Source organism: Hirundo rustica, chromosome 1 (assembly GCF_015227805.2).
Source record: "Hirundo rustica isolate bHirRus1 chromosome 1, bHirRus1.pri.v3, whole genome shotgun sequence".
Classification (NCBI taxonomy): domain Eukaryota; kingdom Metazoa; phylum Chordata; class Aves; order Passeriformes; family Hirundinidae; genus Hirundo; species Hirundo rustica.
This window is the reverse complement of record NC_053450.1, coordinates 38,604,925-38,631,777: the sequence shown is the minus strand read 5'-3', so window position 1 is coordinate 38,631,777 and position 26,853 is coordinate 38,604,925. Positions and strand designations below refer to the sequence as shown.

At 38.5% G+C, this 26,853-nt stretch overlaps 1 protein-coding gene across 5 annotated transcripts in view; it reads left to right on the top strand.

Annotated features, from left to right (window-relative positions):
- Positions 1-26,853, top strand: part of FAM110B (family with sequence similarity 110 member B) — a 112,625-nt gene that overhangs the window by 14,358 nt on the left and 71,414 nt on the right. For 3 of the 5 annotated variants that reach the window (XM_040076530.1, XM_040076537.2, XM_058422613.1), the window contains exon 2: positions 15,945-16,075. The exons of 1 other annotated variant lie outside the window; for it this stretch is intronic. The gene's annotated coding sequence lies outside the window, so the exon portion shown is untranslated. Of the gene's footprint in view, positions 1-11,364; positions 11,384-15,944; positions 16,076-26,853 lie in introns of those variants that run through there. One more of the 5 variants, XM_040076544.1, reaches the window with a different exon arrangement.

Sequence of the window (26,853 nt, the reverse complement as noted above, 5' to 3'; positions counted from 1 at the left end):
AATCAGCTTGTCATGTATCCTTGAGGGAAAGGGTCAGAAAGTAGCCTGCAAGCATTTCCACTTCAGAGTGCTGAATTATGGTTTTATTATTGTCAGTATTTGGCTAATAATGGAGTAGGAGTTGAACCCAGTTTATGGGTACAGTTCACCAAATTCAGTTGTGCTCCACTTCAAGAGAAACAGCACCAAATGTAAGCAAAATGTCTCTTGCTCCATTAGTATTTAAACTTTTGTAGCAAAATGACTTAGGACTGAAAGCAGTAGCTTTGGTCTCAGAGGCAAACAGATGGTTCTCAAAGCTGCTGCACTGGAAAGTATATTGGTCTTTGGCTCTCTTTTTATTGTACTCTATGCTAAACTTACAATCACAGGATTTAGAAACCCCTCCCCATGCACTTTTTAGTGGTGACCCAATTTTTCCATGATACAAAATGGATCTGTGGGCTTGAGAATGTTCACTTAGCTCCCAGGTGCACCAGAAGAGCTCTCAGATAGAGACAGCTGGAATTTCTGAGGTCCCAAGCCCAGCCAGAAGTTTCATCCTGCGGCACCTAATGTTGTACGAAAGTATGAGAACAGGTTGTGTTAAGCAAAAGGAGATAATATTTAAAGATTAGCCCTGTTCTTCTACTAGTCATTTTGCAGCACCAGATAAATGATAGTATTATTTAATTATTAGGGGAATTCCATTGTGTTTGAGGAATTCTTCTGCTCCTCAGTTTGTGGAGACCTTTATCAAGTGGGTAGCCTTCATCAGTTAATACAGGAATTTACATAAAGGTGATGCAAAGTTCACAGAGTCGTAGTGTGGTATGGCTGTCAACTTGAGCTATTTGATAAGTTCACAGCAAGAGGGTTTTTGTTGTTGTTTTTTGTTTGTTTTTGTTTTGTTTTTTTAGCCTCTTTTTTTCCTTTGTCTTTTCTAGAGCTTTTTCCTATTATCAAGTCAACCCCAGGAATGATGGGTTGTGCATGTGTCGCATTCAGGTTATCGTTCTGGCAAAATCACTGACAGGCTGATATGCGTGGTTATTGTTTGTTTTTTTGGAGAAGGCAGATACTCCACTTCCTGAACCAAAGAGAAACTTTTCTCAGACAAAACTTGATCTCTTTGTAAGTACTTTTAAATCCTGCCTATGCGTTGCAGGTGCATGTCCAGACCACATACTGCCTGGTGACCGCTACTTCTGTGAACAGAAGAATTAGAATAAAGTTTCAGCCTTAATCCTGGGTTTCCTGCAATGATTCGCTTGACAGTCTTATTCCTGTTTAGTTGCATGTGTGTTAAAAAGCATGTTTTTATTAATACTTGCTGTCACAAAAAAAAAAGGCATTCACTGTGGTATTTTGGTTTTTATTTTTGATGAACTGTGTAAAGATTTATGCCTCTCCCCCCCCCCCAGACTCTTCACAAGATAGTAATTAGCCATGTGCTATGCAAATTCATGCAGAAAGCAAATTGGTTATGTGTTAATTAAAACTAAATTATGGCAATTTTATATTTAGGTTATTTTTAAGTGCCTAAATTATTTTGGATTTGAAGTCTTAAGTGTTTTTCAATGCATGCCTTAGTCCCCTCTTCGTTACTTTCAAACTCTATAGTAAATATATATGGTTTCTTATGTACAGAATTCTATGCTATAATTAAACAAACACCTCCCCCCCCCCAAAAAAAAAAAAAAAAAAAAAAACCAAAAAACCAACCCAAGACAGCCAGTGTTTTTCTTCTCCAGGGCTTGAACTGACCTGCAAAATTTTGTGAAATGTAAAAAGTAATGGTTCACTTTTTTAGTGGTCTTGCCTTTTGTACTTTTATGATCTTTGCAGCTTTGAATGTGGTGTGCAGAAATTTAACTGCATCTAAGATTTAATATTGGCCAGGACAAGATCTTGCAACTAAATTTGTTCAGCAATTTAATTGACAAGAAATTGGTAAAAGACAGTTTTCTCTTTATCCTATCTCCAGTGTTTTGTTTATCCTTGAAAGTTTTGCATTTAGGGAGCAGTTTAAATCATCTGTATTTATAACTTAGATCAATAGCAAGCATACAAGATGGTTTAAGCAACAGGAAAATTAGTTTCTTGGTGTTCTAACAGATTTAAAAGAAATAATTTTGAATTGTGTAGTAATGGCATAGGATAGGTTTTTGATTAAATAAGACATACTAAAAGCATATGTTTGTGGTGGATTCATTGGTTCTTTTTTTTTCCCAGGTTTTCATGTCTTAATTTCAGTTTCTTTACTAGTCTATTGCAAAACTGGGCTTGGTGCCCTGGTGAGTCCTCTGAGAGTTGTGTGAAAATCTAAAGTCAAAATTTCAGGGCTTTCCAAACCGCTAAGTCATTAAGATGTCTGACATGGAGTTAAGAGTTAATTTATATTTGGGTGCTACAAAAGTATAAATCTGTGGCTAAGGTACAGGAAAATGTATGGAGGTGAATGAACTTACAGGGTGCCTCTGGGGAAAATTTCAGATGTTGACAATTTCACTGATGTGTTTCTGTGAAATGATTGCCAGTGTTCCCTCATTCTCGCTGCTCAGAAAGTGCTTAAGTGAAAATTAAGCCTGTTGGGAGGAAGTGCTGATTAGCTCTTGTGTCCCATATGATGGAGTCAGGAGCTTGCCCCCCCTGCATGGGAAGGGAGGATAGGGAATTCTTCCATCTCTGATTCATATATTTGTAATCTCCTGCTGTTACTATTCAGAGGCCTAAAAATATATTGGATTCTGCTTCAGATAGAAGATTGAATACATGTTATTGTAGGAACAGTGTTTTAGGTAGTTTAGGCAAGAAAGCAGCTGTTGTGTAAAAATGTCTACATGAGTGTAGAGTCTTCCTTTGAGACAAATAAATTTGTTTTCAATACAATCAAGTGCTGTTTGGTTTTTTTTCACTTCTTAATAGAAGCTCAGCAGTAAGCCTTGAGCACAGAATAAATTCTTTATCCTGTGTGATTTGTGTGCATTTGTCCTTTAAATCTGTTTAACAAGGTAGTGCAACAGTTTGGGATTAGCAACATGCTAGTTAGCTTTGCTGGAGGAAGCTGGGACAGAAAAATGGGGAAAATCATGTTTTTTGCATTAGGTATGATGAGCTGACACAAAGATTAGCTGTATCGTGCATTTCTTTTCAAATGGTTCCTGACCTCATGGGTGCAAGGAAGTTGTGATTCAGCTGTAGCAGGATAAATTTGGCAAAGAAAATAAGCATGGGTTTTGTGCTGATTTGTATATTGGCGGAAAGATATTCTCAGCTCGTAGGCTTTCCTTTTACCTCTCACAAATTTAAAAATAAGGTTGATTTAGTGCCAAATGTCTTTTGTAACACATGCCCTTGTATTGTGTTTTAGTGCTCTGTACTGTTTATTTTTTCTCTGGATCTGCTCTGACACGTATGATATGGAGGACTGTAAATGCAAGTAAATCAGGTGCTGTTCGCAAAAGTTTCTGATACGTTGTGAAATACACATTTTAAATTTCAGCAACATGAAATCTGGACTGTAAAATGCTGCTTTTAATCTAGGCTTGTTTGGTTAGGCCATGTTAAATCCACTCCTAAAAATACTCAAGCTTTTATTATTATTATTGTCATTCAAGATCAAATCTCTTTGAACTATGTAGACACGCACCTGTGTTCATTTTAATTCCTGTGTAGTTTTCATCAATTATCACAGCAGGCAAGAAGAAAATCAAATTGTAAAATGCTTTTGAAAAGTAAATACGTGCAACTTGAGGTTCAGGTTTCTGTTTTAATCAAACATCATCTGTATTCATGTTCTTAGACAAAGCTTGGTGAGGAAGGACCACAAAAAGCCTTTTTCTGTTTTCATTGTGAAATATCTGTTTTGAAGTTCTCTGCCTTATGATGAGCGTAATACGTTCCTGTTTGTAGAGGAAGGCTGTGTTGTGTGTGTATATGCTTTTATTTTTAAGCTGGAGGAAATCTAGGTCAAGAGATTTCATTCTTATTAATAACTTAAAGCTTTATCCCTCAAAAATTATATCTTCCATGGCTGGAAAGCTTCCTCAGTGGGGAAGCGCTGTTGCTCTCAACCATGGGATGGGAGCATTTTTATTTTCCATCAGTGTGTTAAGATGTTTATCTTAGAATCACAGAGTTTTGAAAAGACCTTCAAGGTCATTGAGTCCAGTCATTAACCTAACACTTTCGGTTAGCTGAGTCAACTGCTAAACCGTGTCCCTGAGCACCACATCTACACAGAGGTGTGATGACTCCATCACTTCCTTGGGCAGACTGTTCCAGTGCTTGACAGCTCTTTTGGTGAAGAATTTTTTTCTGTCATCCAATCTAAGCCTTCCTTCACACAGCTTGAGGCCATTTCCTCTTGTCCTGTCACTCGTTACTTGGTAGAAGAGATTGACCCCCATCTGGCTGCACATCTTCTCAGTAGTTGTAGACAGCAGTAAGGTCCCCCTTGAGCATTCTTTTCTCCAGGCTAAGCAACCCTAGCTCCCTCAGCAACTCCTCCATAAGACTTCTGCTCCAGACCCTTCACCAGCTTTGTTGCCCTCTGGATGTGCTCCAGCACCCTAATGTCTATCTTTCCCTGTGTGATTTTGAGCACCATCACAGAACCTCACAGGAGCCTGTTCTTTGTGTGTTTATCAGTGTTGGGGCCAGGCTTGGGACTGGGGACTCGTGGCATTTCCCGCTGCCTTCTGTCCAGCTCCACGCCATGTCACCAGCCTCCTGACCCATGTGTGACCACACAAAAGAGGTCTTACGGTATTGAAATAACAAAACGGGCCACAGGACTGAATTTTTTGTTTTCCTGAATCAGCAGAATAAACAAATGGCTATGAAAGCTTGGTAATTCTTGTAGTTCATTGGGAGATGCTAAAACATGGAATCTCTCACTTGGCCTTGTCTAGCTTTCCTGTTCCTCAGCAGCGACTGGCCTGTGTGTTTAGCTGCACAGCACCAGTGACTTGGCCTGGTATTGTATATCTAAACTGGAAGAATAGAGAAATTCTTGGCTCTTACAGATAGAGTAATCTACTGTATTAGAGGTTTAAACAAACTTGGGGGAGATAGTTGTATGAAGCCTTTAATTTTATCTTAATCTCTTGTGTTGCCCTAGACATGAAAGCAAAGGTAGTTAAATTAGGATAATTAATCATGGAATAACTTACACAGGGGAATGTAATGAATTTTCCATCAATCTGCAAGTTATGTAAATCAAGATAAGAGTCTTCTCATAAACATTCTGTTTGTAAGCTATGGACAAAAAAAAAAAAAAAGGTTAATTATATGCCCTCTGCATTGGCAATTTGAAGTTGTTTCTGGTGTAGTTCCTTCAAATATTAGGATTTAGAACTTAGAAGTGTAAAATTTAGAATTTAGAACTGTATCTTGATGTCTGGAGTGTAGGAAAGAGGGCACACTTGAGGGAGAAAAGGTAATTTTTAGTTAAAATGTTTCTGTTAAGGATTCCTGTATTGACTTTCCTTTTCTCCTGTTCCTGCCCAAGATCTTGTGGAAGGACGAGAGATTGGACAGGAGACTGTTTATGTGCTTGCTGCTACGGACCAGCAAAACTGGGTTTGTGCAGCAAAAGTCAAGAAATGTATTTATTGCTTTCAGGGGAAGTCTTCCAATGTGTGGAGTTGCAGAACCTACCTTCCCAAAGGGAGATGTTCTGGAGCCTTAGACATTGTAGTCAGCCCATGTGATTATTATAATTGCATCTTCTTTGTGAATAACTTCTGTAGATGTGAAGCAGACTTTGAAGCAAGTCAGTTGACACCCACACAGAACCAAATTATAACATCCTGATTAAATTGCTATGCAGCGTAAATGCTAAAGTATTGTCAATACAAAGAAAGTTTGTTCCCAACAACTCTTAAGGCGTTGAAATTAACTTGAAATTTGCTGGATTAAAAAGTTAACTTGCATAGTTAATTTATTTGCATGTAAAATGAGCAAAGATTATCAAGATTATTGAGAACATAAAACACATGAAAAAATTATGTCAGATGTATTTTAGGAATACACGTCAAATTCTATTCGCATCCCATATATTTTATTTTAACTTTTTTTAGCTGGTGATCAAATGGTGACTTTTGGTGCGCTACTTTTTCTTGAAAGTATAGTAAAATAATTCTTCTCTGGTTTGTGTCAAGCAGACTGAAGCATATTCTGCTTGAATTGCGTCACATGAAACACTTTCTCAGCAGCGTCTGAGAAAGCATGCTTCTGAAAACTTACATCCTCTTTATGATCATAGAGCAGTGGTAGATGCCACATCTCTGGAAGCATTCAAGGTCTGGTTGAATGGAGCTCTGAGCAATCTGATGTAGTTGAAAATATCTTTGCTCATTGCAGAGGGCTGGCACTAGATGGCCTTTGAAGGTACGTTTCAGTGCAAACTCTTCTGACTCTGTGGTAATAACTGGGCATTTAAATGCGTTGTTTGTACACTGTGCAGATGTAGGAGTAGGAATTATAGTGCTGCAATAAAAATTAAGATGGATGCCTCTTTAGATGTTGGGCTTATTTTTAAGAACATTTGGTTCCTTCTGTTTAGTGTTTTTGATAATTTTGATTAATTTTGTGTGTTGCACAAGCATCTCCTTTGATGCCTGATCCTGACCTTCGGAATGTTCAAATTCAAAGTTTGGATTTAGTACTTGTTTAGGTGCCTGTCTTTGTAAATAACTTGCACAGAATTTTCTGCAGGATCCTCATTTTGTCAACGTTTACAAGGAGGAATGCCATGTCAACATTTTATTGGCCTGGTGGGATCATCCATGCGCCTCTTTAAGGATATGTGGGTGCCTCCAGTGAAAAATACCTATTTTGATGTAGAAAAATATTGCTTGTGTTTTTTTGAGATTTTTTTTTTCTTTTTATTACCCTAATGACCAGCATAATTTTCTTAGCTGTGGGTTCTTTTGGGATTCCAAAGGACTCTCAAAAGTGCAAAGTGTTAATGGTCCATCTCATTATTTAAAAAGAATTGCTAGAAATTCTTTTGCTAGAAAAAGAAATTACTTATTTCAGGATGAATGGCAGGGTAGGACAATCTCTCAGTTGTCCTTTGGCTTCAGAGTAGACCAGAGTCCTTGCTTTATGGACTGATGATGTGTGACTGACTAGCTGCAAGCTCCCATGCATCTTTCCTTTTATGACTGGTGCTTTGAAATGGCCGTCTGCTTTGTAAATTCTGTTTCCATTTTGTAAAGGTGTTTGTTTGTTAGATACACTCTCCTTCTTCCCTGGACTCAAGTTCTTTTAAATTAGGTTAAGAGTTGTCAAAGGAAGACTGTGCACGTGGCTGTCTGTGGCTTTTTGTCCTGCATCTAGTGACGTGATGTGACTGCTTGATATTTTTATTTATAAAATGTTAAAGTTCTGTGTTATACTATGCTGAGTTATGTTTATGTCAGAACAGTATGAGATTGTAGTCTCTTAAGTTTTACTCGTGTTGTGACATTTGACAGTCAAGTGGCCCAAATCAAGGTCAAACCCATGGAGGTGCTCTGCAACTGTTGCCCCTTTCATGCTTTTCCATAGTGACCTGATACAAGGTTGATAAATGTTTCTAAAAGAGGCAATAAGTGGCGGAGTCCTCAGAAAGGAAGTGTAAAGCCTTCTGATTCAAACTGTTGATTTATGCTGCTCTTAGCGGTAGTGGTTGGTTTGGCTGCTTGCCCCTTGCTTGTTTGCCAGCTTCCTGCTACTTGGACATGAACAGGGTCCTGGATTTGCTTTCTCTGGGGTAGGGAATTGCTGTACCTTTGCACTGAAATTCTGGTTAGTAATAATAATAATTTGCAGAAACAAAACCCATTTTTTTTATAACTAGCTTTAAACAAACAAAAGTAATCAATTGTGGCATCTTATGTATTTTTTCCTTCTGTACAGAATTGCCTCAAGTGGCCTGTCTCTAAGCTGGAGTTGCAGTGGTAACTACATTGCTGTTTGCTTCTCTGTTTCTCAAAGTTGTGGTGTACAGTACAAAAATGTTATTATTAAATGCCTCTGATGAAGGTAGGCTTTTGTAGAGCTGGCATGTTACCTTTAATTCGTGCTTTCATGACCATCTGCTGAGTAATCCTAAGTACTGAGCCCATGGCCTGGAGGTGGACTTCTTGTCATCCGGGGAGGAAGGCTTTTGGTAATGCATCCCTTTTCCATGGTATGCTGGGCATGATATAAGGACTCTTTCCACAACCTCATTAAAGGTAAATCATAGATATCCTATACCCAGCTCTTTTCCCCGGCAAGTTATGACACTGTTTTGTTGTTCCTGTCAATGATGATAGTGTAGTACTGGAACAGGTCACAAAGGGAAGCAATAAACTCCTTGTACTTTGTTGTAGTCCAGTATCGGTATATTTAATAAACAACAGTAATGGATTAATGTAGTTTTTAGAAGTTTTTTGGTGTGTGTTCTCTGAGGTGTCTTGACTTGAGCCTTCCTGAATCCCCACCTTGGTCAGTAGTGTGGGTCCTGGTGTACTCCCCAGTTGCATATACTGTTCTGGGGAGCTCCCCTGCTTTGCAACCTGGATGTGAGGGCCAGGTCCCCAAGCTTGGCTGGGACAGGGGTTAGGTCTCACTGCTAAAGCAGGCAGCACATCTGTGACTGGCTGACATCTGCATGCCCTTGTACTTGCCTTTTTTTCAGTGTCGATATGTTTTCATAAACACTTCCGTACTCACTGTCTTGTCCTTTGGCAAGTAAGTTTTAGAAATAATGTCTGATTTATATCCTCTTTATATATTTGACCCTATGGCCTGACCCCAAGTCAAAGCTTTGTATATCTTCTTCTTCCCAGCAAAGTGGGCTGTAGGTTTTGTTTTGAAGCCCAGCTGTAGATTTAGTATTTCCTATCATGGGTAATGTGTCTGTTTCATGTCTCTTATTACTAACATTTCATTTGTTGATTGATTTAAAGTCAAAACTGAGGTCACCTGTTTGTATCTTTTCCTCCTCCAGCTGTAAAACGTCCAAAGAGAAACAATTACAGTTTAATAATCAGGAACCAAGTTATTCTTCCTGGTTATACTGAGTTGTAAAGAGAGATCTGACAGTCTGAGTAGGAAGCAGGGTAAGCAAGGGGATGTCCTCAAGCAGAGATAGAATCGAAATTAAAGTGAATTCTTGCTGCTTTGGGGTTTTAATAACTTGCTGATGAAAAGTCTTTACTTGGAAACTTGAATGTAGAAGTATGGGCTGGAGAGTCTTTCATGCCAGAGGAAGATTCATCTTTACAGGCTGTAATGTCCATCTGTGTTTCAGTCATGTGTAATGAATTGATAAATCAATAACTGTTTACATCAGCTGATTTCTCCTGCTAGTTGTCTCTTACTTCTTAAATGCCTAACTCTTTTGGGCCTAACTCTTCTGAAATGTTTGTTTGTTTGTTTTGTGGGCTTTTTTTGGGGTGGCTAGTGGGTAGGTGGGGTTTCCTTGGCATTTGCAGCTATCTCAAATTATTATTAATAATTGTGCTTGTTCTGGTTCTGAAGCTTATATTATAAATTCAGTCCTTGTGGTGTTGATCAGTGAGTAGAAAAAGATGACCTAAAACTCCTCCAAAATGTGTTCATGGCTTGGTGCTCTGTAGCCATTTGGCACTTTCTCACTTCCCTATTTCCCATAGATCTGATGAAAATATCGTACTGCCTCTAGTCATTCAGGTACTTTGGAGAACCGCTCTTGCAGTTCCCTGGCATCATTCCCTGGCAGAATTGCTTGGGCAGGTTTTGCTTCAGCATCTAACTGTGAGCTGAAAGCCTGAGAGCTGCCTTGATCTGATTATGTAATGGAATTGGGTGTCACTTTTATTGCTTTGAATGTTGGTCATTGTCCCTTGGTCACACCCAAGGGAGAAGTAATACATCTCATGTTGGGGGCTCACTACCAGGAAGGGTTAGGATTCTCATGTCTCTTGCACGGCTTATTTTATGCAGATCTACTAAGATGAAGAAAAGATAAGAGGGTACAGAGGGTACTTGTATAAAAATCCTACTTCTCCTATTGTGGCTAGGTTTGTGATTAAACCAACAACAAAACCAGCAATCATGAGTCCAAATCTGAAGTCATTAAAGAACATTTGTGTAACTTTGATGTTGCAAAGGCTTTTGAAAGTGTATGTGCATTCCAGACTATCATTCTTAAGATGATAATGGCATCACTATTAAAAGCTGGAGAGAGGTGTCACCCTTGTTAGATCTAAAGTCTGTCTCATGCATAGTTTTGCTTATATTTCCATGCTTTTCTTATGCCTAGTAGATTTCCAGTTCTGCCCATTAACTGCTGCTGGTTTCTAGAACGTTTGTTGTGAGAATTCAGGCAAGCAGTGTAACATACATGTTTCCCCTTTGAGCTGCAAATAATTAATTGCTCTCATGTATATTTGCATCAATGTCTTGTCTTCAGATTTCTTCCAAATAGCCGGCAAAGATGGTGATAGCATATGGTTGCTTCTAATGTTTGTTCCAAAGTCAAACCAATTACTTAGCTTGCATCTTACGAATAACAAAGTGGTTATGCTTTCATAGGGACTGTGAAAAATATATGAAGCTAAATGGCAAACTGAAAAGCAGGACAGTTCAGAATTTGGCTTACTGCTGGGGTTGTACCCAGGCTGTCGTTCAGAAACCATTATATTTGGGATATAACTTTGAGACAGAGTATACCGACATCTTCCCTGGATTGTCAATAAAATCTCAGAGAATATATTGTTTTTTAAAAAATTTGAAAATTACCTACTTTAATTATGTCCTTTTTCAGAGCTTCATTGTTTTTTGTGGTTTTTGTTTTGTTTTGTTTTTTAACTGATAGAGAATTCACCAAAAACTCTTACAAAAGGTCTCTTATTTTGTCTTAATTTCAGCTTCTGTTCTCTATTTTGTGGTTCTCTGTAACGTTTGCAGTAATAAGGCACTGTGGTATTTTCCTATTTCCTTTCACAGTGAAAACTTAAGAAACCCAATTGTTTTGAATAAATTTCCTGGTCTTATTTACTTAAAATTAATCATGGTACCAGGGCCCTCCTTAAGCCTGTCTTCTTGTGTCACTTTGTGCTGGTTTTGGCTGGGATAGAGTAAATTTTCTTCGTAGGAGCTGGTCTGGAGACATGTTTTGGATTTGTGTTGAAATCAGTGTTGATAATACAGAGATGTTTTTCTTATTCCTGAGCAGAGCTTGCACAGTGTCAAGGCCTTTCCTGCTTCTCACACCACCCCACTCTTGAGTCAATATACTTGCTTTTCATCATGTGCCTCATTTTCCTCATTTTGCAGCCTTTCTTTGAACTCTTAGTTGGCTGTTGTGACCAAACCCAGGAGCATTCACAAGTTTACAGGCTTTCTTCTTTCAAGAAGATACTCACAAAGACCTAAGAGGGTAGGAAATAGTACATTAGCATATAAACAGAGTTCATAAATTGCCAGTTGCAGTTTTTAGTTGGTACCTCTTGAATTGTGTTTGTGCTTTCAGCTGGGGAGTACTTTCCATCATCTGCTGCTTTCCTGTGAAGTTTCTTGAAGGAATGGTTTTCTATAAGAATTGTGTTTAGCCTCTTGATAACCACCGGTCTTAGCAGACCTAATTCTGATTGCTTTTTGTTGTCATTAGTTTGTTTGGCATCTGGCTGTTATTCCTCAGGTGCACAAAGAATGTGACAGCCTGGAAACCCATCAAGTCCATCCATGCTGCTGCTTTGTTCAAGTACTGTAATTTCCCTGCCCTTCATTCCCATCTACAACAATTCCTTCCTCAAAAAACACACCATCTCTTTTTGCTCATCTTTGGAGCCTTCTTTTACCAGGCTGCCCACTGATGCTTAAGCACTCTAATTACTCTGTTGTCTCTGTTGTGATGTCTATACATATTTTCATTTATTTTTTTAATTTTAGAAAAACAAATCCTATCCTGTAGAACCAGGTGGGCTGGCCAGAAAACCTGTTTTCCTGTGTTCCCTTTTTTTTTTTTTTTGTTCTTATTATATTTTAATAACTGATACAAACTGTAAATGAAACCCTTGGTGTCGGAGAGTAGAAAAGAGAGTAGCTGAGAATGTGGGCAGAAAAGTAATAAAGGTAAAATGAAGATCTCCTTTTTGTCTCTTCTAGTAGATATGTTTCTCAGACATGCATGTGTACACACCAGCAAACAAAAGTATTAGTGCGTTGGACTTGGTGATCTGCTTCTAATTGAGGCTTTGTTTCAGTATAATTAGTGTTTAGGAGATTAGTGCACTTCTATGCTTCTGCAAATGTACTGTAACTTTCCCTGACAGTTTATAGTGACTTGATAGCTGTGCTGATCCAGTCTTCCTAGTGAGATACTCACAGCTGCAAGAATGGTGGTAGTGAAACCTTGAACCTTTTTAAGATGTTGCTGCCTTCCAGTTGTCCAGCAGATGTAACTCTTGCTTGGAAAAATTAACAGTATTTTCATCAAACTTTGCAGGGAGTAAGACTCCTCTTAGTATCTTATAGGTGTCTTTGCAATGTAATTTATTAGTCTTGATCTGACTTGGGATTAATACCTCTAACAACTGGCTATCAAGTCAGAAAACATGAATGTTATTCCATCTCAGAAGAAAAACCTTCAGTACTGAAGATACTTTTTACTAGCCGACAAAAGTAATATAGAGTAATAATTAAAGTAGTGGGGTGTGAAGTATTAATGTATTAATATTAATTGTGGGTAGTGCCTGACTTGAGATTTTTCTGTATCTCTTTAATTTGATTCCTCCATCTTTTCAGGGGCTTAATGCTGAATATGGGAAAAGATGGGAACACCTTAGTTTTATTGTTGATGTAAATGAAAATATGTGTCTGCAGGAGTAGAAACTGCCAGAGTTAGTGAATGTGGACCCTTTCTAACAAAACTCCACTAATATTTCTGAAAGCTGTATACTCTAAATTGATTATACCTTTTAATTTATTCTTGATGTGAGATTTTTACCTGAAATTATAGAGGTGGGAGAGTAGTGCGTCTGTACCTTCTGCCTGTGAAAATGTAGGGTCTGCTTTAAAAAGGTTGAATAGTTTTTCACAATGCACATGGCTAGATATTCCTTTGTTTCTGGTTACATATGAAGCTCAGGTCTTCTCTACTTCTTCTGCTTTGTTAAATAATAACTTTATTCTCTGACAGAGGTTTGGCTGCAGAGAGCATTCGTATTTTTGACACAAGAAAGTATAGCTTACTTATTTGAGTAGCTAGATTCCTCCAGCTGCCTAGTTTCAGTTTCCTGACTTAGGCTTCTCCTCTGTGACAGAGATTTAAGGTAACGCCTTATCAAAGCGTCAAGTTATCAAATGCTTAATCATATGCTGCTGAGTTTCCATATCAGCTTATTTCTTTGTGAAGAAATCCTATGTTTTTAAAGACTTTAGTCTGGATTGTGAAAATCTCATGGTAGACTTGAGTCGGGTTTGAAGGTTTAGATTGATGCCTTTGGGATTATTAGAATAAGAAGGCCATTCATTCATTCATTCATGAATCCTTCTAAATTATGTTTGGCTTCTCTTCCATGAGATGTGTGTTTTTCTAAGTATTAAAACTTTGATTTTATACTTAGCAAGAGAGGAAGAACATAGCAATTCAAGATGAAAAGTCCTTTCAGAAAAAAAAAAAAGCCCAAAGACTTGTTGATACTAGAGAGCAAAGCAGGAAACTACAAATGTTACAAAAGGCTCCAGCTTGTTGGATAAAGGCAGAAACTCAGGATATAGCCTATAAATACAAAACAGGTTCTTAAAAATATTTTTAAAGTGCAGTTCTGAGCACTTTAGAGAAGCTGACTGATGACTGTGCAGCTATTTAATATAAATATATTTGTGGAGATGCATACATGGACATACAGTCAATACCATATAAACATGAATATATTCAACTCAGTGATATTTATTTCCCATATGAGACTGGTAACATTGTTAACACCAGATACGAATTTGGGACCACATTTTTTGCAGATTCTGAACCAGCAATTTAGTGGAGAAGAAAAAAGAAAGGGATTCTAATTTCAACAGGCAGAAGGGAAGGAATTTGTGAAGCTGAATATTTACCTGCACAAAAAGTTGTAACCTTTTTTCCCTACAGGATTTTGTCACAAGTTTTTGTTTTTAAGCAGTACATCTAGCAGTCTTCTGGGGATTTGGGGGATGTCTTCTATCCTGACCACTTGATAGCTGTTAAAATTTGTCATTCAACTTGGAAATAAGTGTTCATACTTGAACTTGCTCAGGCTGTTGGCCAAGCAACATGCCTGGAACAGATTTACTAGCTGCAGCTAATGACCATATTCACTTTTTTCCCTTTGACTTGTCAAATATGAACATACAGGGATACTTTTGCCTACATTGTTTTGTTTTTTAGACTGAAATTAGCATAATTCAGAATTGCTGCTTCAAGTACAGTAATTTGGATATCAGAATAATTTGTAATAGTACGAGAGTGTGTTTCTGGCTAATTATCTGTTGTTGTGCTTTGTTGTACTAAACAAGGCAAGGCTAAAAACCATATTTTTATTTTTTTCTTGCCATGTTTTTAATTTTTTTTTCTTTTACCAAATACCAGAATAACACTACTACAGCAGGCTCATAATAGCTGAGTAGCTGTAATGCTATGCCATTCAGAATATGCTTACGCCTTCATCTTTCTCTTGTTATTTTTTTCTAATTTTAAGTATTTACATGCAGATAGCAATCTGCCTGAAATCCCCCCCATTGTTACTTGTTTCTGCTGTACCACTGTTTCCAAGGCAGTCAGTCTCCCAAGATGAGACTTCATCCACCCACCCAACACAAACAAACTGTTATCTTCAGTGTACTAATGTTAAGACCCAAACTCAGTCAGGGTCCCCAAAGACTGTGAGCAAAGAAGCCCAAAGTAATTGGTATCTGGCAAATATTGCTGCCTGTTTGGTTTGTTAACAATATGAGACCAAAAATGGTTTTCCTGAATCTGTGTTTAACCTGTTCCTGCATATATTTTTGAGATTTTTGTTAAAGGATTTTTGTTTGCCCTGTGTTTGATCACATGGTCTGTAACCTGACTGCAGTCCTGTTTCTAGAGTAAATAGCTGATTAGAAAATTAAAGTAATTTGAAACCACTCAGGATTGTTTGCTTAAAGGAAGCTGCTCTGCCATCTGCTTGTGCCAGTAAGGGTGCTTGACCACATACTGTCAAATAAAACCAAACCACAGAAATCTCATGTACCCAAGTACTTTTCTGTGTGATTAGAGCTGGTCTTACCTCAGGTGGCATTTTGAGAAAAAGAACATAAACAGGGATTTAGGTCACAGCTTGTAAACTACTAAATTCTGTATGGTTGTTTTGCATGTAAAAAGCCGTGGTGAAATGCATTCATTTCAGGAAGGCAATCTTGTTATCCTTCCCTTCTGATGGTGGAATTTAAGGATTTTGATTTTTAATTTTTCTGAGCATAAGGTAGTGTTCTGGAGTGGACTTTTAACAAGGACTGCTTTGTCAGTTGGGTAGATGCCATGTTCAGGGAGGCTAGGTGGTTTGCAGGCGGTGTTTCTTGCCTGCAGGAGCACTTTGTGAGTCCCCTGAGAAGATGATGTGTCACACTTGTGCTCTTTGTCCTGGAGCATTTTCAGTGCATGTCTCTGAGCAGCTTCAATGTGGGGAAAATAAAGACATGAGAGAAAGTAAGACTTGATACCTGTTTAATTTCAGAACTTGGAGATTATGCTGATATGCCAGATTAGACTGGCAATATAAAGGCTAGAGACCTTCTATAGCTGGCTGAATGCTTGTCCAATATTGCTAAACTCCTCTTTGCAGCCTTTAAGTCTCCAAAATAAGACATAGGGTTCTAATTTTGGAAATTTACATTGTTTAAACCAAGATGCAACCTTTAAGGACACCATTCTCTCATCCATTCTAAAACTAAGCTAAATGCCTTCCCTGTTGCTGTGTCTCCAGGCATTGCTGCAGGGAGCCTCGGGGAGTTTTGGGGTGAAGAGATCCACCTTCATCTGTAGACCTCTGCTAAAGGTGAAGACCTCCTAACGGGCCAGACAGCTTTAGCAGGAGTTCAGAAGTCTTACACCAAGGTAAAGTGATTCATTTTTCAAGCAAATTGAGTTGTCTGATACAATGTTCAAAATAAGGATTTTTCTTCTTGCAAAATAAACGCTGAAGTGCATCTCTGAGCTTTCTTCTTTTGTGTGTATAGCTCCTTGCTTCCTAATGCAAATGTTGTAATAGCAAATGATGGGGAAGGGGAGAGGAAGACAATACGTATTTTTCTAGGTTAGAGCCCGAAGTAATTCCTTAGATTATTTGTAGAAATATATATCTACAGTTCTTTGTTGGCAAGGCTGTTTCTGAGCTCTACAGCATGCTCTGTTTTTAGAAACGTATCCCCCTTCAAGTGCCACATTCAGAGCTTGCTTTGAGTGGCCACAAAAATACAGAAGCACTCTCTGATATCTTCAGCAATGGGAGAAGAATGAGGTTTGTATATGATGATTTTGTGTTTATCAGCACTGTGGTAATTTCTTAGCATCCAGAACCCATTCTTGCTTGTACAGGATAAATGCTGATGGAAGAAAAAGATATGTGATCCCAAGAACTTTGTTGAACTTACCAATATTACAGTTGCACACACTTAGGGAGATTGACTATGCAATGGTTTTGTTTGCCAGTGTTTTGAATGTAGTGATGATATATGCCAGATCTTTCCTTCATACTGACAAGATTAATTGAAGTGTAATGAGTTGGCTGAAACAAGTGAGTAGTAGTGGAAATGCTTCCTACAAATTTATTTAGGATTGGACATAGGTGCTTCTAAAGTTCTGTCAACCTAATTTTTGAAAACTACCTGTTGCAAGGTGTTAAGTTCATTGTTGGAAAGCTTCTTAAATTAATATTTCTCGGTTCACCTGAGAAGAATTGCAGTTTTTTCCTAGGTAATCCTTTATTCGTCTTAATTTAAACTGAAATTAGAGCTCTGAACTTGACAGAAGTTCATTGTCCTTCTATCCATGGAGTAAAATCAAAATCAGTGTTGAGTTCTGCCATTAGCACAGTCAGTGCTTCAGCTCATAACCTTCCCTCATGATCTGCTGTACACATCATGTACACATGATCTGCAGTAAGCACAGGTAGGCCTCCTCATCTCTTTGCTGCACCATGCCCTCTCTCTCTGTTTCACATTTCTTGGATTTCAGCTGCACCCGTGTTTCTCCAGTTCACTAGCAAGGTCATCTTGTACAACTGAGGACACTGTATTCAAGCCTTGGCAGACCAGAAAAGCTGGTGATGATTACAAAGTGATTTCAAACTGAAGGCAAAAACCCCGTCCAGAAATACTTATCTCTGTAATGGTTCCCTTTGTTCCATTTGCCTTAGGAGTACACCAGCAATACCAGTTGAGATAACTGTACATTAGAGACACAGCATTTCTTCTGGGAGTTATTTAAGCATTTATTTATTTTTGAAGTACAGTTTTATGCACTTAGGGACTAAAGACTTCACTGAAGGTATCCTCATAATCCCATGGGGTGCATGGATGTATCTAGGTGGGATGATGGTTAGGTTTCAAACACAGCAGTGTTAGTGTAGTGTTGGGTTTTGGTGATGCACAGCATCCATGAGTGAAATGCAGCCTTGAACACTCACTGCTTCCAGCAAGGCAGTTTGTTCTGTGCCTCTCTGTCTCGTTTCCCTTTGTTGGAGGGGTTTGCTGCTAACTAGAAACACATGATATGAGAGAGCCAAATGTTCTGGTGAAAATCAAGGACACTTCATAGCTGTGAAGATTTTATATTTGCCCTAGATTCTTCTTTTTTTTTTTTTTTTTTTTTCTCATTGATGCTGTAATTGTTGTAAATTATATGAATAATTGATCAAGGAGTTCTTGTTACCTCAAATCATGTTATGCTTGTTGCTTTTTAAGACTGTGCTTCTCTTTGTTGTACTATGGCATTGCTCCTATGCTGCTGTGTATGTGTGTGGTTTTCATGGCCTTAAAGTTTTCTTCCGCTTCCGACCCTTTGCTCTTCTTCTCTTTCCCCTTCCCTGCAAGAACATGTTGTTTCTGCTTCAGTATATTCCATGATCTAAGTGAAAAGTAGAGTCCTTTTTAATCAACAGCAACACGTTTTAAAAAAACTGTTCCCAGCCCTGGGAACTGTGCAGTGCACACATCTGGTTTCACATAAGCATGAATTGCTGGCTTCACAAACACTGAGCATGTAGTCCTTGCCACAGAGTTAGCTAAAGTGTTCTGTAATTTGAGACTCTGTTCGAAATAAAAACAAAATTGTATAGCTTCTTTACCATGCTAATGGAAAACATTTAATTTACTTTTTTCAAGCCAACCAAAAGTATGACGCAATGCTGCTCAGGCAGATTTACAGTGCATTTTCTTCTCTAGAAATCAATACAGCTTGGAGAGGCTGCTGTGGGAGCTGGCTAGCTGACTGCAGTCCAGCTGCATTCAAATGTAAACTTCTGTACCACAAACCAAAACTGGTGATTTTGATTTATTCAGGCATCACTGTATCTCTGAGATTGTGGTGCTGGATTTTATTCTTTGCTTTATTGCCATTAATACTAGATTGGATTTCAAAATAACAGGTTCAGTGGGCTTATGATTTTTTTTCATGAAATCATTCAGTGATTTTCTGTGTTTCCTGAATTACAGTACTTAAGTCTGTGGTAGTGATATCAGCAAAAGCAGATCTATGTACATGGAGTGTCAGCGGAGTCTTTTTTCCCCCTATTAAAACAGACAAAAGAAAGGGCAACACCGGAAAGCAGGCCCTCATTCAGTGTGAGTGATAAGGGCTGGCATCATCATTTACATTTTGTACAGAATAAGCCCTGAATATTAAATGTTTTTTGATTTCTCTCCTGCTATAAGAGGTAAAATGCAAGAGTTCTTTGTGTGAGTCTAAAAATGTTTTTAGAGGAGAGTGGTGGGGTTTTTTCATAAGTGAAGCCAACAGTGTAGATTTTCATCATAGTACACCAACTATTTTGCTTTTTTTTCCCTTTCTGATTCCTCACTGCCTCCACTAATAGCTTGGACTTTATTTAAACTCTCTGCTATAAGAGGCTGTTGGTGTTTCTCTCCTTATTTTTTTCCTTAACTGGATTTCAGCCTTGCTTAAGAGCTTTACTTCTGGCAGAAGGTTTTTTCTAGTGTAACTCTTAGGGATCCCTGACACTGCTTTTCTCCCCAAATTCTGTATTTCTTTGGGAAGTCTGTAACTGGTGGTCTGTGTCATGGTCAAACTTAGTTCTACCAGAAAGAAAATCACAATTTGATCGCTGGTTTGCCAAAAGGACATTTCATCTTCTTTTTGAGAAGAAAAGTTCTACTTCCATTTTCTCATTAAATCATTTCTCATGTGATCCAGGTTCTTTTATTCTCCAGCCATTTTTATCTCATATTCTTAACAATCTCATGGTGAGCAAAGAGCTTGAGAAGATGACATAGAGGAATTGAGGCCCTTTTTGCGGGGATAGCCCAAGATGTCATGGGTTAACAAAGAGGAGCAGACACATTTTGGAAATACGTTTGGCCCATAGGTTTTCTGTTTGACCGTTCAAAAGTTCTTGTTAGCCTGAAAGGTCTGTCATAGTCTTCTTTTTGCCGTTTTCCCTGTGCTAGCACTGGCAGTCCAGGCTGGAGTATGCCATAAAGACTTGTAAAGCTACACTTTGAATAAAGCTTACATTTACTACAGAATGTTTGCTTTGCATGGTTACAGTGCAAGCACAGTATTCCTGTGTAAACACTGTAATGAAGTTGTTAAGAAGAAAAGAAACGCTTACAGCATTTGCACTAAAGTTCATGGAGCATGAGATAGCTGTGCTTAGCATGCTGGGTACTTTGAAGGGATTAAAAAAAGCTTCTCAGAAATAAACACAAATAACATTCTCAGACGAGCAAAGCAGTCTGCAAGTGATGGGAAGAACAACACTAATTATTATGTGGAGCATAATCTGATTTGAAATGCCACCGTGGAATCCACTTTATGATTTGACCTTCCTACGTATGAATTGAAAAGCAGGAAAAAGTACAGGGCATGACCTAAAAATGGTAGTCTGGAAGCTTCTTTAGGTGTGTTAGGTCTTATTTTTGTCTAGTCTGAAATGTAGTGTTTCCTCTTGAGTCAAACCTGAATAAACTGGTTTGAGTGTTCATGTTGTCCTCATGGTTCCAGCTCTGCCAGACATAGCTACTTTATTTTAAGAATTGCTCTTTCTTGGAATTTGAGTCCTGCTGGAAACAGTATGCTGTCAGGAGGCTGCAGTCTTGCTGTTAAGAAACTTAAATAAGATAAGGCTAATCCTATTGTATGCTTCTACTTTTGGAGGTAGTGTAAAAACTTGCCTTTTCTAGTTAGAGCATCATACCATTCACTACCTCCTTTATGGGATTTCTTTCCTTTTTTTTTTTTTTTTTTTTTTTTTCTGAATTGCTGGCTTGGTTAGACGTTAATATTCAAAATGTTTCACATAGTTGTAGATGGCATTATACTGTGCCAACTTTCAGACTTATGGAAAAATAAACCAGCTCTTGCTTTCTTTGAGTCAAAGAAGGTGAGAGAAAATAAATTTACCTATAGTCTCTTTGGTTTTGCCAAATTTAGGTTTCCTTCATACAGGATGTTTAACTTATTCTTTTATTTATGTATCAGTAGACATAGAGTAAGGATTAGGATACTGAATACCTGTGAGCTTTTGCTGAGATGATTTTTAGGTTTCAAAACCAGAAACTCTTTGCACATAGTAAGAATTTTTGTATTGTCAATTTGGATCTATGCTGACACAAGCTTCATTACCCTGCTTCAGGAAGAGGTAGTATTGGCTATTAAAGAAACCCAACCAAAACCAACCAAACTTAGGAGAATTCTCCTACAGGTGTAGGGGGATAATTTACTTCCAATATTTGTTCTCTACCTTGTTTTTTTGCATTTAGCGATTAAACTGCAAAATTACTTCACAGTGAGGTTATCTTTTGAGTTGTCTAAATCAGCTTTAGGTTTCTTAAAACTTGCAGCATAACAGATGATTTTTAGGGAATTAGGCTGTTAGAGTATAGGTTCTTGAAATAAGTTGGTTTAGAAAAGGCACTCTTTTCAAGCTCTCCTAAGAATTAGTAACTTTGTAAATCATTTAATCTTAGGCAATGATTAGATGTCTGTGCTTGAGTAATTAGCCATTGTCTTTTCTCCTTTCTTCTAAAGGACCTGAAACTTTTATAAGACCGCATAGTTATCAGTAGGTTTTGACTCACTAGGAAGATCTAGATTAAGAGCAGAAACTTTTTTGTTGTTAAAACAGCAGCCGACTTGCTGCGTGCCCTTGGGCATGTCCTCTTGACTTCCTTGCACCAGTTTACCATTGTATCCACTGCTGTTGCCACCACCATAAAGTTCTTTGTAGGCCTGTAATCAAAATACAGTTGAGGCTGTTTATTATTCTGAGTGTACTGAGCTTCATTTGCTATGCTGTTCCACATATGGCAGTGTAAAGTGCAGTGGATTTATGCATTTTAGTCTATAAAGAACATACACAAAATAAAACCACCTTGTGCAACATGTATTATAGTAAAGTAGATTTGAAAAGAACAAAAACCCACACGGTTTTATTTTGGATTTACCAGAGTATAAAAAGAGTATACATTTTTTATCCCCCACTACTAGTGGGGGATAAAGCTGTTTGGTTAAAAATGGGAATGCTAGGACTATAAAAGTTGAGAGGGGAAAAAAAAATCTGTCCTAGAAGGGCTACGTGGCAGTCTTAATTTGCCTGAGCCTTTAGCAGAGGTTTTCCACTTCTGTTCCTGCCAAGTAAATTAAATTTATGAAGAGAAGCTAAACTCCAAGGGTTGGACCGTTAGTATCTTTTGACAAGGTTAATGTGGTGAAGCAGAATATTGATAATAATGAGCTGACATTTAACAGTAGACCAGCTGAGAGATCCTTGTGTTCCTACGTAATGTGAAGATTGAGTGTCCTGTAAGCTTATTGTTTTGTGTTTTGTACTTGCTTTTGCATGCATGCCAGGACATGCGCTGGGAAGCGGCATAAACTTTTTTCCTTTTTTCTTTCACAAATACATTTCTTTCCTGTCTAGAGCTGGAAAAGAGGAGCACAAGAGGGGTTTTGTTAAATACGGCAAAATCTAATTACAGCTTGATTTAAAGCCACGTTTACACAATGGCTGAGGGATGAGTTCACTTCCACAAAAACAAACTTGTTGGCTTCCTACTGTGCATCGGGGAATGTGAAGATGCATGTCCTGGAGAGCAACTGCCTCCCTCTGCTGGCACCAGCTTTTCTTATGCTGTGCTACAGCTTGCTACACGATATAAAAACACAACTGTACTCCTGTGCCAAAGAACGGTGATGCGTGAATTCACTGGTGTGTGCTCACCTTACCGGTTATGCCGCAGGTAATGCGTGGGACATCGTGTGTTCCATGTGATAGGCCTGATGTCTGTTTTCTGCGAGCTGTAGAAACCTTGTTCCTCCAAAGGAACGGCTGTTTCCCCCAGCCTGTATCTTGAACAGTTATGTCCCTGGTGGTTCAAAGGGAAAATGTGGGTTAACAAACTACATTTTCATGCCATTGTGGTTTTCACTCAGTGTGCACCTCTGGAAAGTGCAAGGTCTCATTTTGTTTGCCTGCTGAAGTAGTTGAAAATGTAGTTTTCTTTATTCAACTTGTTCAAGCGTTCTGCTGTTCTTTTAACTCGATTTCTTGGATGACAAGGTTGCACATCACCATCTTACTGAAAGTTCATAATTTGTAGTACGTTTTTTACTTCCAGGAATACCTTTTGCTCAAGAACCCCATCACAGGTGGTTTCTTAACAGCAGCTCGTAGCTGAGATTTTTGTCTTCATTCTTCACTTTCTGGCTGATGACTGCATTTTTAGCAGGTTTTTTTTATTATTGAAATTGCACTTTATGCTGCTACTACTCCTTCCATTTCTGCTACTCTAGTTCATAAGAATTAGAATAGCAGAGTTTAGAGATTAAGTATATGCACCGCCACTGTCTAGAAAAATGAGGCTCTGTGGAGGTAGAAAGGTGGCTGGTGGTGAGACTGAAGTTGCTGAGCCATGTTTGGAAGCTGCTTAGTGAAGAGATTTGTGTTAGTGAGAGGCTGGGGCAGGTGGGTTGGTGTATGTAGGAAGTCTTGGGGAAGGAGTAACAGGCATAGGGGAGGTAGGGAGGCAAAGGGTCACTGATATTCACAGAAATGAAGGAGGGACCACAAAGCTTGCCCGGAAGGAATCATTGCAGACACGGTGGTGGAGTGGCAAAAGTCGTGATGGAGAGCCTAGCATGTGGATGGAAAGCAGTGGAGAGAGATATGGCCCACTAAGCTGTTTCTTTGAAGGTCTGCAGGGTGCTTCTGAAAGAAGCAGTGAAGTCAGAGACTCTGGCAGTTAAGGAATCGCCCAAAATTGTTGGTCTCAGCAAGAGTTGCTGGGCCAACATGTGAAGAAGTGTAAAGTTGCAAGAGACAGAGGAGACAAGAGGAAAGGGAACAAGATCTTCAAGATGAATCGTTCTTCCACCACTAGAGTGATCTTTTTTGTTGTTTTTGTTTGTTTGTTTGGTGTCAGTTCATTTCACACTTCTCAGGGAATTCCAAACCCAGTCATATTTCTGTGACTTTGGTGAACCATATCTGAAGCTGATGTGGGAAAAAGAGGATCACAAAGCTTGCTGTGATACCCAGAAGTCAGTGGATGACCGCCTCTATGTATAGCTATATACAGTTGCACTCAAAAAAACTACAAAAAAAATCTCTTTACTATGAAGTCATACCCAGGGAACTGCCCTTCTTAAGTCTTAGATGTCAGTTTACACATACCTTTGTTAACAGCAAATCACCATTTCTTGCTACTTCTTGAGTTATTTCTGGGCTTTATTTGGTCCTTGCTGGAGTTCTGTTATTCAGCATTTTGCTTTTTGTCAGAGAATTAGTCATATGAAGGTCATCAGCTGCAGAAATATAAATAAGTTGAGTTTTTTAGCAATGTTTTGTCTGCATTGTACGTGGCCTTCAAACCTTAAGGTATCCCAAACTGCAAGGAGGATCCCCTCATGGATTTAGCTTTTTCCATCATTTAATATTGAAGTTCTGACCTAGTAGAAGGAAGGTGAGTATTCATCAAGATAAAAAGCAGTCAGGTCTCACCTTATGGTATTCTTCTCCAAGCCCATACAGTGAAGAAAATGTTGATAGGAAGGAGAATCTTTGAGCACATTTATGAGTGTCAGAGTCAATGTTTTGTTTGGCTGCTCAGAGGAGAACAGTGGCATTTACACTGCAGTAGAATGTCCAGTGAAGTACTCATTGTCACAACCCCTGTGGTCCCTGTTCCTTGTGTCTCCCAGGTGGTTCTGGGCAGTTGCTGCTGGAAACCACACAGATACCTAAAGGAGGTGTGTGGCTTTTGCATCGTCTCATGTCAACCAGAAATTCTGCTGTTGGTTTCTCAAGAGGAGATTACTTGAAGGGCAGAGGTATATGGATTGCCTCTACCTTTTCTTCTGATTATTTTTTATTGTTAAATGCTTACAAACAAACAAGCAAACAAAAAAACCCAAAAAAAACAACACAACAACCCAAAAGCAACAATCACCAGTTTGATAAGATCCCAGCTGCTAGTCAGTGTTGATATGCAGAAGTGACTTGGTTATGAGTTGCAAGCTTTGTTCCTCTGGAAGCTTTTCTTTAGGCTGTAACAACTGTAAAGTTACTCTCCTAGGAGATGCTCAATCTTCCACCCTCACCCCTGATAACTAAACAGACTATGTGTTCTTGCTGTTTCTTTGGTGGATACATGTTCAGAGATAATGGCATTTTCAGCTGTCTTAATAACCAGATGTACACTGTCAAAATACTAGCTATGTGATCTTACTACTTTCCTAAAAGAGACATAAAACCTAAAAACAACCAAATTCTGGCCTTTGTAAAATTTTTGTAAGGGAGATTAAGCTTAAGTTTATGGAGAAGGATATTCCAAAACCATGTAGTATATGAGAGAGGTTGTTTTCTTTGTTCTAGTTACACTGTATCTTCCCTCTATTTTAAAGAAATTTAACTCTTGTGGTGAATTTAATTTTCATTTACCAAAAAGGTTTTTGGGGCCCTGTCCAAGTTAGAAAGCTTACACAATTGAGGCACTGAGTAGGATAACCCTCCTGTTGCATCCCCTAGATATGGTTGCATAAGGGACTTGATGTACCAAATGTGGCCAGCACATCAAATTAATCAACTGACTGTTGATCTCGAGCACTGAGTGCCCACTGTGGATTTTTCACAGAACCCTGGTTAGCGCTGACCAGTAGTGATATGGGGCACTGGGCTGTTCAGAAGGCAGTGGCTGCATATTTTCTGCACCAAAAACTGCGCCTCTCCTTTGTGGAGGAAGCAGCTCTGTTATCTGCAAGGTAGTGAGCCTTAAGTGAACTTCCAGTGGAGCACCTCAGTCCTGGAATTTTACCACTGTCATTGCCGGTTCTGGATTTTTCTCCCAGCTTACCAGAAGCTGCCTCGTGGCAGCAAATGCAGCTTTTCAAGATAGCTCTTCTCCTTCCATAAGGGCAGCTAATGTCATGGTGGTGATAATGGATGATCCAGAATTACCTGCTCTGCAATAAAATTAAATGTTTCCACCTAGGCCTGTTTTGTAGAAGGTGTGTTGAATGAAAAGAATCCCCATTCATTTTTTTTCCAGAGGAACTGGTAATAGGCTCTGTGATCTCTTGAAGTCCGAAGAGTACAAAGAACAGAAAATAAATTCTCTGTGAACTCTTTTGCGGCTCATTCTATTTTTCCACCATTGTCTCTGAATCCTCCTACAATGGCACAATGTAATGAGAAGAGCTTGTTACTCCCAACAATTAGCAAGTTTCTTATTAAGAGACTTCTTAATGGACTTAAGTATAAATACATATGCTAGATAAATGCACAATTTGGAAGCTAAGTCAACCTTCTCTGATTTATATGTGTTGATGTCTTCAAACTAGTTTTCTGATCTGTATTTTTCAGAAAGAAACATGTTTTTGCATAGATCTGTTTGATACTGTTTAACAACAACAACAAAAAAGTTAAAAAGTAATATTGCTATGTCTCTTTTATTGCTGCTGCCTGTCACAGCCACAATTTCAATTTATACTAGGTTAGGTGCTCTAAGCTTTCAAAGGAGTGAAGTGTTTTCTCCTGTGTCATATAAACAATATTTGCTCAGAAGCACTCCAGAGTGAACTGCTCAAATAAAGAAAGGCCGAGATACACGTCCTCAGCCAAAAACCAGTAATTTCAATGTGATTTAAATTGTCTTTATCTGGAACTGTTTGGCATTAAAGTGTAATCAGTCCTATTTCCAAGCTTGCTATAGTTGCATCAGTTCTAAATGAAGTATTCTGTTACCTGTGGATTATTCCTGTAGGGTTTTGTCTTGTGTAGAGCTTTCTGTTTGTCATCTCTCTTCTCTTTCTGTGTTCTACTAACAAGAACAGGTTCAAAGAAATTAATCTATATAAACAAAGCTTATTTTGTGACTGTTTCAAGTTGCATCTTAATAACTCATTTCTACAGGAACGTCTTTTGCAATGCTCATTCACTTTTTTCACTGCAATAGGCAGCCTGTAATGAAAATGTTGACTCACCTGAATGATGTCCCTGTTTTCTTTATTCTCTAGAATAGATTGAAAGATAATTTTAAATTACAAGTATTAGATCACATTTCCTTGGACAATTGCTTTTGATTATACCAAATTACTGTACTCACCTATTTAAGTCACAGTCAACATTTTAAATATCAGTGTTAAGGGAAGTAGGAGAA